This window comes from Plecotus auritus, assembly GCF_963455305.1.
Source record: "Plecotus auritus genome assembly, chromosome: 3".
NCBI classification, from domain to species: Eukaryota; Metazoa; Chordata; class Mammalia; order Chiroptera; family Vespertilionidae; genus Plecotus; species Plecotus auritus.
This window is the reverse complement of record NC_137772.1, coordinates 185,774,354-185,787,126: the sequence shown is the minus strand read 5'-3', so window position 1 is coordinate 185,787,126 and position 12,773 is coordinate 185,774,354.

The following is a 12,773-nucleotide window of genomic DNA, read 5'->3' as shown; positions in this document are numbered from 1 at the left end:
CTTCACCACACTATTTTCTGTGTCCATGGGTTATGCATATATGCATACAAGTTCTTTAGTTAATCTCCTCCCACCCACCCCTGCCTTTCCTCTGAGATTTGACAGGCTGTTACACGCTTCTATGTCTCTGGATCTATTTTATTCATCAGTTTATTTTGTTCATTAGATCCCACATATGAGTGAGGTCATGTGATACTTATCTTTCTCTGACTGGCTATTTAGCTTAGCGTAACACTCTCCAGGTTCATCCATGCTGTTGCAAGTGGCAAGAGTACCTTTTTATAGCTGCATAGTATTCCATTGTGTAAATATACCACAGCTTTTTTATACACTCACCTACTGATAGGCACTTGGGCTGTTTCCGGATCTTAGCTATTGTAAATAGCACTGCTATGAACATGGGGGTACATCTATCCTTTCTAATTGGTTTTTGGGGGGATTTTTATGATATATTTCTAGAAAGAGGATCACTGGGTTAAATGGAAGTTTCATTTTTAATTTTTTGAGGAAACTCCATACTGTTTTCCATAGTGTCTGCACCAGTCTGCATTCACACCAACAGTGTATTAGGGTTCCTTTTTCTTCACACCCTCACCTACGCTTGTCATTTGTTGATTTGTGGGTGTGTAGTTTTTTTTTTTTGGGGGGGGGGATGGTTTAGTCTTTATTTATTGTTAATTTTTTTTATTGTTGAAAGTATTACATATGTCCCCTTTTCCCCCATTGATCTCTCCCACCCTCCCCTGCCCCCCATCCCCAGCCCAGGCCTTCACCCACCGACATTGTCTGTGTCCATTGGTTATGCTTATATTCATACAAGTTTTTTTGGTTGATTGCTACCCCCTGCCCACTCTTCTCTGCCTTCCCCCTGAGGTTGGACGGTCTGTTCGATGCTTCTCTGTCTCTGGATCTATTTTTGCTCATCAGTTTATGTGGTTCATTATATTCCACAAATGAGTGTGATCATGTGATACTTCTCTTTCTCTGACTGGCATATTCCCCTTAGCATAATCCTCTTGATTTGTTGATGGTAGCCATTCTGACAGATGTGAGGTAACACCTCATTGTCGTTTTAATTTGCATCTCTTTGATGATTAGTGAAGCTGAGCATCTTTTGCCCATCTGTGTGTCCTCTTTGGAGAAGTGTCTGTTTAGGTCCTTTGCCATCATTACTAATCTTGTATGCTTTCTCTCCTGGAATGTTCTATAAGTTTCCAGGGAAACTTCACAAATAAGAAATAGTACTAACGGAAAGAAAAAAAAAACTCTCTCTCATCATAAAAAGAAAAAAAATATATTAATTGATCCCTGGCCTTTGATTCCTGAATATTTTCTGGAAATCCTAACATGAAATTAGAAAATGTTTTTTAAATGAGGGGATGTGACAGCAACAAATGCCTGTGAGGATGTGAATGGAACAGAAACTCTCTTTCATTGCTGGTGAGAATGCAATTTGTTTCAGCCACTTTGGAAGACACTTTGGCAGTTTCTTGCAAAACTAAACATACTCTTACCACAGGATCCAGCAATTATGCTCTGTGTTATTTACCCAAAGGAGTTGAAAATTTATGTTCACACAAAAGACGGCACATGAATGTTTATAGCAGCTTTACTCATAATTGCCAAACTTGGAAACAACCAAGATGTCCTTCAATCAGTTAGTGGATAAACTGTGGTTTATTTATTTCATCCAGAAAATGGAACATCATTCAGCGCTAAAAAGAAAGAAAGGAAGAAAAAAAATACCAAGCCACAAAAAGACAAAGAGTACCTTAAACATAGATTACTAGGTGAAGGAAGCCGAGCTAACATGGCTACCTACTGTATCAATCCTACTGTGCAGCATTCTGGGAAATTCAAAACTATAGAGATAATGAAAGGATCAGTGGTTGCCAGAGGTTTGATAGGAGAGAGGGACGAATAGGCAGAACACAAAATTTTTAGAGCAGTAAAACTTACTCTGCATGATGCTATAATGGTGGGTATATATCATTATACATTTGTCCAAACCCATTAAACATACAATACAAAGAGTAATGTAAACTATGTAATGTAAACTATGGACTTTGATAAGAATGTGTCAATGAAGTTTTCATAGATGATAACAAATGCCCCACTCTGGCATGGAATGTTGATGGTAGGATGGTATGGCAGGCTGTGTGTGTGTGTGTGTGTGTGTGTGTGTGTGTGTGTGTGTGTGTGTGTGTGTGTGCATGCACGCAGGGGGCAGGGGAGGAGGAAAGGGAGTATGTGGGAACTTTCCACTAATTTTGCTGTGAACCTAAAGCTAGTCTAAAAAATAAAGCCTCTTAATTGAAAGCGAATAAGCACTGGGCTGACCTACAGAACTTAAAGCCCATAAAGGATATTCAGAACATGATGTGGATGAACACACTGCCTAATCCACCTACTGACTAGGTTCTGACAGCGTGTAAAACGTGCAGTGACTGAGAGCAAGTCAGCAGGCAGTAACCCCACACCAGGTGGGTCATTCTTAATACAATTAAATTATCATATATACACAAAACCAAAACCACTAAACAAGCATTTAATGTGTTAAAAAGCTACAAATAAAAACTGGAAATAAGCCGAGGAAGTGAAAGAACAAACAGATTAAATCCAGTTCCTAAAAGCAATATCTATCTTAGAGAATTAACACTAATTCTTGAAGTGTCCTGCTGATTTCTATTGATTGGGGAAAACTTCAAACATAAGTAGAAAATTTTGATGGCAAAAAACCTCACCTGAGGACAATTTTTTTTTTTTTTTTTTTTTTTTTGGTATAGCAAAGGTGGAAATTTATTGAAGAACAAGTACAGACTCCCACATGGGGAGAGGGAAAGAGACCCACAGAACTGACTCCCATGTAGGGAGGGGGAAGAGTCCCCCTGAGGACATTTTTAAAAGGAGTTGAGGGGGCTTTTTCTTTCAAGAGCAAAATTCATTTTTTTCTGTAAGGCTATTGGAAGCCTTTATTTTTCACGTAGTTTCACTTTATTCAACCACACCAAACAATGCTTCTGAGCTCAACTTTTCCAACTTTAGTAAAGAAAAGCACATGCTGAGTCTTAGTCATAGCTTTGAATTCATGCTTGTATTCCTCCTGTATACCCCTTGGAGTGCAAAGGAAAGTTTTCTATTTCTTTGGAGAAAAGAAAAATTTGTTTTATTTTTTAAGCCAGTATCATCGAATAGAATCGTGAGGCAGCAAGCTGTATGAAAAGTATAAGGGAACAAAAGAAAGGCAAATAAAAAAGATAAAATCAATTTTTAAAAATTCTAAATAAAAATGTGGAACATAAAAGCAGTCAATGAAATTTCAACAAACATTTCATTCAAGGCTTGAACAAAAAAGAACAACCTTTAACTGGCCAATCTACACAGAAAAATGTGCTCTGGCACTGAAAGTTAAACGAAGCAATTGTTGTCATTTGGGGAATTTACAGAACTTTTAAGATTTTGAACCAAGATGAGTCAGTTCTTTGAAATTAACAAAGACTTATTGAAGCCACAGATGAGATTTACTGAGCTGAGGAAAATGTATAAAGAACAAATTTATTCACTCAGTAAGTGACTTCTGTAGCATCTTCTATTAAAGGCTTTAGGATTCATCAATGCACAGAGATTCCCATCCTGCTCACCAAAAAAAGATAGAGGTTATGTTCTATTTGGAGGGAGGCAGAAAAATGAACACTCAACATTAGTAACTATATGTAAGAAGTTGAAAATTCTACAGGAAACAATGAAGCAGAATAAGGGTGAGTGAGAAACAGGTATTGGGAGGAGAAAAAGGGTTGCAATTTCCATAAGTGAGTGGAGGGCAGGCCTCCTTAAGAAGGGGGCATGTGAGTACAGATCTGAAGCAAGAAGGAAGGGGGCATCCTTGTAAACAGCCAGTGCTAGAGGCCGAGGTTGGAGCATGCCTGATGTGTCCTGGGAGGGTCCCCGTTCAGGAAGTTTATGGTTACTAGGAAGGCCAGACGTGTACCCTGAAAATAAGAGATCAATCACGGACTAAATATAAAAACAAAAACAATCAAGTTTCAAGAATGAAATAGACTAACTCTCAGAGGATTTCTGAAAGCACCGAGAAAGAGATGAGACTTTAAATGGTCCTTGAAATGTTTCTCAGGATTTTCTTCCCACAGGAATAAAGTCAGTGATCATAAGCAGTTATAAAAGATACAAAGCAGTTACAAAGATGAGAGATCACATCCCACCAAATGTTTTAAAACAAAAATGTTAGGTGATGCTCAAGTCTCTTGCATTCTAAAATAATTCAGCCCTTTGGCATGCAACCTCACCTAGGGGTGGGCCCAGCCCTTCCTTCTAGAAAGTGAAATCTACTCTGCTGTTCTTTTCCAGCCTTCCACAGTTCCTCAAAAACCTCTTGTCATACATTTCAGTTATTTATCTTGCTCACTTTTTGTATTTGATCTGATTAAATATGGCCACCATGCAATTTTCTTCTCTGCTTGGTCTCTTGCTTCTCTCCTCCTACCATTTTGTTCTTTCTTCCTCCACCAGCTCCATAAACACCGGGCTGTGTTCTCAGCTACTAGTTTTCTTCAGTATTCACTGTCTCCAATGTGCCTTCTCCCATTCTTTCATTTATTAAAATACTAGTGGCCTGGTGCACGAAATTTGTGCATGGGGGGGGGGGGAGTGTCCCTCAGCCCGGTCTGCACCCTCTCCAATCTGGGACCCCTCGAAGGATGTCCTACTGCCAGTTTACAGGGATCGGGCCTAAACTGGCAGTTAGACATCCCTCTCACAATCTGGGACTGCTGACTCCTAACAGCTCACCTGCCTGCCTGCCTGATTGCCCTTAACCACTCTGCCTGCTGGCCTGCTCACCCCCAACTGTCCCCCACTGCCAGCCTGCTTGCCCCCAAATGCCCCCCACCAACCTGATCACCCCCAACTTCTCCCTGTGCCAGTGTGCTTGCCCCCAACTGACTCCCACTGACGTCCTGCTTGCCCCCAACTGGACCCCTGCTGGTCTGCTTACCCCCAACGGCCCCACCCCCCACCAGCCTAATCACAACTGCCGTCCCATCCTAGCCTGATCACCCACAACTGCCCTCCCCTCTTGGCCTCTAACCGCCTCTACCTCGGCCCCACCATCATGGCTTTGTCCAGAAGAATGTCCGGAAGGTCTCCTAGAAGGTCTCCCAGTCTAATTAGCATATTACCCTTTTATTAGTATAAATAGAGGCCTGGTGCACGGGTAGGGGCCGGCTGGTTTGTCCTGAAGGGTGTTCAGGATCAGGGTGGGGGTTTCCTTGGGGTGTGGGGTGGCCTGGGCAAGGGGCCTGTGGTGGTTTGCAGGCCAGCCACGCCCGCATGGGGTGAGGGTCCCTGCTGGGGGGTGTGGCCAGCCTGGGTGAGGGGCTGAGGGCCGTTTTCAAGCTGGCCACATCCCCTTCAGGGTGGGGGTCCCCGCTGGGGTGCCTGGCCAGCCTGGGTGAGGGGCTGATCGCTGTTTGCAGGCTGGCCAAACCTCCCAGCAGGGACACTTACTCCATGGGTGGGTGGCCAGCCTGGGTGAGGGGCTGATGGCTGCTTACAGGCTGGCCACAGCCACTTCATGGTGAGGAAGTCCCGCTGGGGTGCCTGGCCAGCCTGGGTGAGGGGCCGATGGCTGTTTGCAGGCTGGCCATGGCCCCCAGCGACCCAAGCTCCCAGCCCCTCCTTTTTTTCTTTCTTTTTTTTTTGTTTTCAGCGCCTCCTTGAGCGGAGTCCAGGGCCGGCTGGAAGCAGGATCTGGGATTTATTTATCTTCTATAATTGAAACTTTGTAACCTTGAGCGGAGGCCAGGGCTGGCTAGGGTGGGTGAGAAGCTTGGCTTCCTCCATCGCTGGGGGCAACCCAAGCCTCCTGCTTGCTCCAGCTCCATGGCCACAGCCATCTTTGTTGGGTTAATTTGCATACTTGCCCTGATTGGCTGGTGGGCATAGCAGAGGTACAGTCAACTTGCATGTTTCTCTTTTATTAGTGTAGATATTTTTATTGATTTCAGAGAGGAAGGGAGAGGGAGAAAGAGATAGAAACATCAATGATGAGAATTATTGATTGACTGCTTCTTGCACCCCCACAGTGGGGATCAAGCCCACAACCCAGGAATGTGCCCTGACCAAGAATTGAACCATGACCTCTTGGTTCATAGGTCAATGCTCAACCACTGAGCAACACCAGCCAGGACCATTCTTTCTTAAAGCCACTCAAACCAGGGTTTCACTCTGCTATTCCACCTAATTTACTAGCTAACTCAGGGGTGGGCAAACTTTTTGACTCGAGGGCCACAATGGGTTCTTAAACTGGACCAGAGGGCTGGAACAAAAGCATGGATGGAGTGTTTGTGTGAACTAATATAAATTCAAAGTAAAGGAGTGGAGGGGAGAGCAAGAGAATCCTCCGCTCTTTCGGCTCTGCGGGCCGGATAGAACAGCCGAAAGGGCCGGATCCGGCCCGCGGGCCGTAGTTTGCCCACGGCTGAGCTAACTAATAGTTTCCAGTTTCCCCAGACAACCTAAGTTGTCACAACTTAATAGCACCCCTTTTCATTTTCACATTTGCTATCTCTATTTGGACAATGAAATATATAGGCTCCCTATCTATGACTCCCACTGAAAACTCCCATAGCCATTTCTCAGTAATTTAGTTATCAATCTGTGTTCCAACACTTTCTAAAGCACCTCAGCAAACTCACAGGTTCCCAAGGGATATTTTAAAATTTTGAGGAAACACATCTGTCAAATACACACAAAGTACTAGCTCAAGTAGGTTTACAGTTCCAATGTTGGTTTACAATGCTTTTCTTTCAATGATGTCACATTTTTGCAAATCTTGGTTTTTTGCTGTTTGTTGTGATAAAAATGTAAAGACTGCAGAAATCATTGTGGACATGAGTGTGATGGTGTCCAAAGATATTCCAAAGTTAGAAGTTGTGTAGTACCCAACAGATACAGTCCATCAAAAAATAATTGCAGTTATTTAAGTATGAAACTAAGCATTACAGGTTTTTTCCTTGTGCTTGTGTGCATTAGGTTTTCAATTTTCCTAAGTTGATAAGACACAAATATTTATTAAGTAGCTTGGGCAAGACCACTTAAACTTAATAAGCATAACAGGTATTTCTTTTGGCCTAGGATGGCCATAAAAATGTACTGAGACTCTAGTCTGGCCAGTGTGGCTCAGTGACTGAGCATCAACCCAGGAACCAACAGGTCACTGGTTCGATTCCCAATTGGAGCACATGTCCAGGTTGTGAATTAATCCCCATTCTCTGGTTTTAAATACTTGCATGCATTTCTGAACATGCATTGACTTAATATTTTTAAATCAATTTTGCAATGTCCTAAGTATAAACATGCACCACTGATTTTGAACTTAATACACTACATTGAGGCTTATTAAAAATGTGAGTTTTGGCCTATTTATGTATTCAATCGAAAACTGTGTGCACCATTAAACATTTACTTAATCAAATTTTTGAAAGTTGTAAGAAGGCTAAAAATGACTAGTCTGTATGCAAGAACTCTAAAATATCATAAATATTAAAGAAACATCCTAGGATACATCAAATACACTACCAGTCTAAGGGAAATGCTAAAACAATTAAGAGGGATTATAGGTAGATAGAGAAAAATGATTAAAAATTAGAATACCAAAGTACTGTATGTAACACATATAGAACAAAAGTATCAGATTAAAGCATATAAACAAATTTCATTACATGTAAACACATATCATAGGAAATGTGTTAGAACTGTGAGTACTACAATGAATTGTCACACATTCTCATCACGATAATCAGACCATTTCAAGTGTTTATCATATTAGAAGAAAACTAATTCTTATATATTTTTTCAATGTATTTAGTCACAAGGACAGACTTTGACCAATCCTATATAATAAAAGGCTAATATGCAAATTGTCCCCTCAACTGGGAGTTCAACCAGGGGGCAGGGCCAGCAGGCCAACCGCTTGCAGCCCCTCCCCACCATCGGCCCCGCCCCCGACCTGCCGGCTGGCTGGACCCCACGTGTGCACGAATTCGTGCACCAGGCCTCTAGTCTATATCATAAAAGGCCTTGCAGCAGGCGGGGCAGGGTGCGAGCTAATCGTGCCGAGTGCTACTAGCAGCAGAGAGCTATGAGCAGCGATGGGCAGGGTGGCCTGCTGAGGCAAGCAGAAGCGAGCTACTTGCACACGCTGGGCCTCTAGTACTTTTATACTAGTCAGAATGGACTTATAAAAACAAAGCAAAAACAAGACAACCATCACTAAATCTTTTTTTCTTAAGGAATCATCACAGTCCAGTGTAGGTTACATTTAATGCCAGTGTGTGACATATAATAGGCAATGAATGTGTGTTTAAAGATTGAATGAATTAATAAAAGGAAAAGAGAAGGAAGGGAGGAAGGAAGTCCTGTCAGACTTTGCTCAAACTATTTAACCTATCCCACCTCAGTTCTCCCATCTGTAACATGGAACAATAGTGACCAGCCTCCAACCCAGTGTCTACAGTGATTAAAGTGTAATAACATAGGTATGGTATATAACATAAGAATCTGTTATTGTATGTGAGAATTGACTCATGCAATCAGGAGAGGCTTGAGGCACAACTCAAATTTTCCTTAGCTATTCAACTTCTCCCCTCTCTTACTGCTATTTTTCTCTCGTTTGCCTAACTAACAGCACACATGTAAAGTTCCAGTAAATCTACTCTATGTTGGCTTCCTATTAGGAAGAAACTTGTATCATCTGATACTGCGTTTCTCACCAGGTGAAGAAAAATTCAACCAAGCAGAATGGAGACAGCATTTGACTTGGGCATGAAAGAAAGATATCAACAGCTAGAAAATGGGGGCAAGGTGGATTTCTGCTTATTACAGGAGGTACCTGGCAATAGTGTATGGCCAGGCTGACACACATCAGCAAATTAGAATGAGTACTGGATTAAGTACTGGGATGAGATCCGAATTCTAGCTCTGCTACTAACTGTTCTGTGCAATTTTTAGTAGGTTACTTAATTACCTCGTCTTCACATTCCACATATGTAGAATAAGTAGGTTGTCCTGAGTAAGGTTTTGCTATTCTTCAGCTGTATAATTTTATGGAAGAACAAAACTATGATCATAGGGCAGAACTGCTCTTTAGGAAATTTGCATTGAACAAGGAGTCCTTTAGAATGACATGGCGGAAGCGCCTTTAGCAATTTTATCTGACATCCAAAAACTGACTTTAACTGTCAGAGTAGGAAAAGGCTTGTGTTAATCAGTTTGGGCTGCTATAATAAATTACCATAGCCTGGGTGGTTTAAATAATAAACATCTATTCCTCACAGTTCTGGAGGCTGGGAAGCCCAAGATCAAGGTGGCAATGAAATCTGTGTCTGATAAGAGCCATTTGCAGATGGCCATCTTCTTGCTGTATCCTCACATGCCTGAGAGAGGGGAGGGTATTGGAAGGGGGCGGGGGGAAGGGGAAAGAGTACTTGAGAGAGAGTTATAGTTCTTTCTCTTTTTATAAGGACACTAATCCCATCAAGGCATCCCCATCTCCATGACACCATCTAAACCTAATTAATTCCCAAATGCCCCACTTCCAAATACCATCACATTTAGGAACTGGGGTTTCAACATATGAGTTGGGAGGGACAAATATTTAGTCTATAGCAAGGTACCTTTGAGGTACTCACAGAGTTTCCAGCTCACAGTTCCTTCAGGATCTTCCTGAGCCCTTCCAATGGAGTTCACATCTATGACTGAGTGAGAGGAGGAGTATGAATGCTATTCAGTTCAGTATAACACAGAATACTGATGGGAAATTCTTGCCCCAGAGCTTCCAGCCAGGTTGGCCAAGGCTTTGCCAGGCCTGCATCACAATCAAACCTCATGCTCTGCCCAATCATGCTTTCTCCCCCTACCTTCCACAAGTGTTCTCCCTAATAAGCACTTTGCACCTCTGATACCATCTTAGTGTCTAATTCCACTAAGCTAATCTGCAATAGTTGAATGAGACAAGTGCAGTTAGAGACAGGAGACCTACCCCTTGCACAAGACAAAGTGATTTAGACATTTGAGTTCCTCAGAAGGAATGCGATATCGCTACTTCTTTATCTGATCTGAAAGATAATCTCACTATGGTTTTGCCCAATAACCAAAGATTATGCCCATTGAAGTCTCACTGAAGGCTGTTGAGAGCAGCTTCCAGGATTAACCATAGAAGTCTCACTGAAGGCTGTTGAGAGCAGCTTCCAGGATTAACCATACTTGGCATTTGGATACCATCCCATTTCAAAAAAAAACAATGGCAATTTATTGTATTTGTAACTTTGATTTAAAAATCCTTTGTAGCTCTATAATTGTTGCTATAATATTGCTACTCTGTCTTTTATTGGGCGTTCATACCAAATTCACCCTACAATCCAATTTTAGCAAGATTAATCCCTCTCTGCTCTATCAAACTAAGGAACATTTACCATCACTGAAGATAGTAGAGGATATTACTGCCCTCTAGTGGAAACACTGGAGACTATTCTAAGACTATCTCCCAAAGAATGGAATTTTCACAGGTGGACTCACAAGCAGCTTGAGGGGGAAAAAAAAGAATCCAGAAAACTATCCTCATTTCTGAGTCTTGACATTCAGTTGGCTGTATTTGCCTAATTTCTATTTTATCCCCTACTTTCTTATCTGTATCACAAATTCACCCATTGTCAAATCTCTAAATCATTGATCCATCAGGACATGGACCTCACCACCCAATGTATTTAACAACAAAACTTCCAATCTCCTTTTCCAATAAGAAAAGAAGATGCCCTGGCCGGTTTGGTTCAGTGGATAGAGTTTCAGCCTGTGGACCAAAAAGTCCCAGGTTCGATTCTGGTCAAGGGCATATACCTTGGTTGCGGCCTCCTCCCCACCCAGGCAATGGTCGGCTGGTGAGGGAGGCAACCAATCGATGTATTTCTTTCACATCGATATTTCTCTTTGTTTTTCCTTCTCTCTTCCACTATCTCTAAAAATCAATGGAAAAATATCCTTGGGTGAGGGTTAACAAAAAAATTTTAAAAACTTTTAATGAAAAGAAAAAAATACACGTAGAGATAGCAAAATATTAAAAATAAGTTGTATAGACAACCATTTCAACTTTAGTTCTTCAAATGAATTCTGTTTTCTTGGATATGCCAATAGATAAATATTTGAGTTGCTATTGCTTTCCCCCCTCTCTACTGTATAGTACCATTAAAATAGGGAATAAAAATAAATCACTTATGTAACTACTTGGTGTAAATTCTGAGTGCATATATTTTCTTTGTGTGGGGGTGAAACAGCATAAAAAGCCATGCTAATAATTCTATTTTAAAGAATTTCTGTTGATTTCTTCTGTGTACTCTGTCTTCTTAGTATAAAGAGAAGATTAGTAAGCAATCATCCCTTAAATTAAAAAGAAATCTACAAAAATGGTCAAATCAGACTACAGACTAAGGAGGCAGATGAACTTGGGTTTCAGCCTTGACTCTAGTTCTTAAACTTCTCTGAGCTTCAATTTCCTCTTTTGCAAACTGGGAACAATTGTACTTTAAGGAGTTGTGATGAGGATTGAATGAGATAATGTATGCAGAGCTTAAACCTGCTACATATTAAATGCTGAGACATTTGCTATTATTCTAGTCAACTAAAAAAAGAAAGCATTTATTTTAAGTAAGTCAAAAAGTTCTAACTCTGTTGGGTCTAGGCAAAATTCACCCTATCTGATTACCTATTAAGATCTCCTAAATAGGTCACTTTTCAAGGAGAACCCTCCACCTGCTCCAGTTCTTTTCCTTTTGAAACCAGTTGTTGTTGTCAAGTCCTTGGGGCACATGCCTATTCTCACTTCCAAGCCCCACCTCGAGCTTGACCTCTCAGAAGATTTCCCAGGCCATTTCCTTGATCTCCTCTCCTCTTCCAACCACCCATACGCAATGGTAGTCCATCTCCCTTTAACTGTACTAGTAAATTGTTTACAGTGAATATTGTGTCCATCCAGTCGTGAATGAATGAATGCAGTTTCCTATTCAGTGAAAACGTTTGCCTAAACCTCTCCATTAGGTAGAAAAAAATGTCAATTAGGTAGAAAAAAATTCCCAAAGGATTCAAATATGGAACTGAAGAGAACTTGATTTCTGAGTCACTGAACCTCCTCAGCCCACAAAGATGAATAGAATAATTTTATCTAAAATAATCAGTCAACTTAATCAGGGGTAATCCAATCAGAACCTCTTTGCTTAAGCTCCTGAGAAAGGCAATCCCATCCTTGGAGATTCTGAGACTTTGTCTCACCAGGTTATTATGATTTGTGTCACTCAAGAAAACAGAGTCATAACATATCAATTTTATCACAAGTTTACCTATCTCATGCCTAACTACAATCAACATATCATATTTCTACACTCTATCAGTTTGAAGAGCTATATTCTTTAAATAATTATTAGAAATCAAGTTTAAAAATAACTAAACATTTGAAGTAGCCTATTACAATAATAGTAAAAATAAAATCCTCAAAGGCTTCCAAATACTTAGGAATGTAATTTTTCTGCATTAAAACACCATAGGCCTTTAGACTATCATTATTTCTGATTATAGAAATTCAGCTTTTTACTCAAACAATGAATATTTGTACATGACAGATACTGAAATATTAAATGGGGGTTTAGGTGATAATTCCTAGAGATCTAGCAATAAAAGAAGGGAGGAAATTTTAAAAGAAAAGAAAAAAA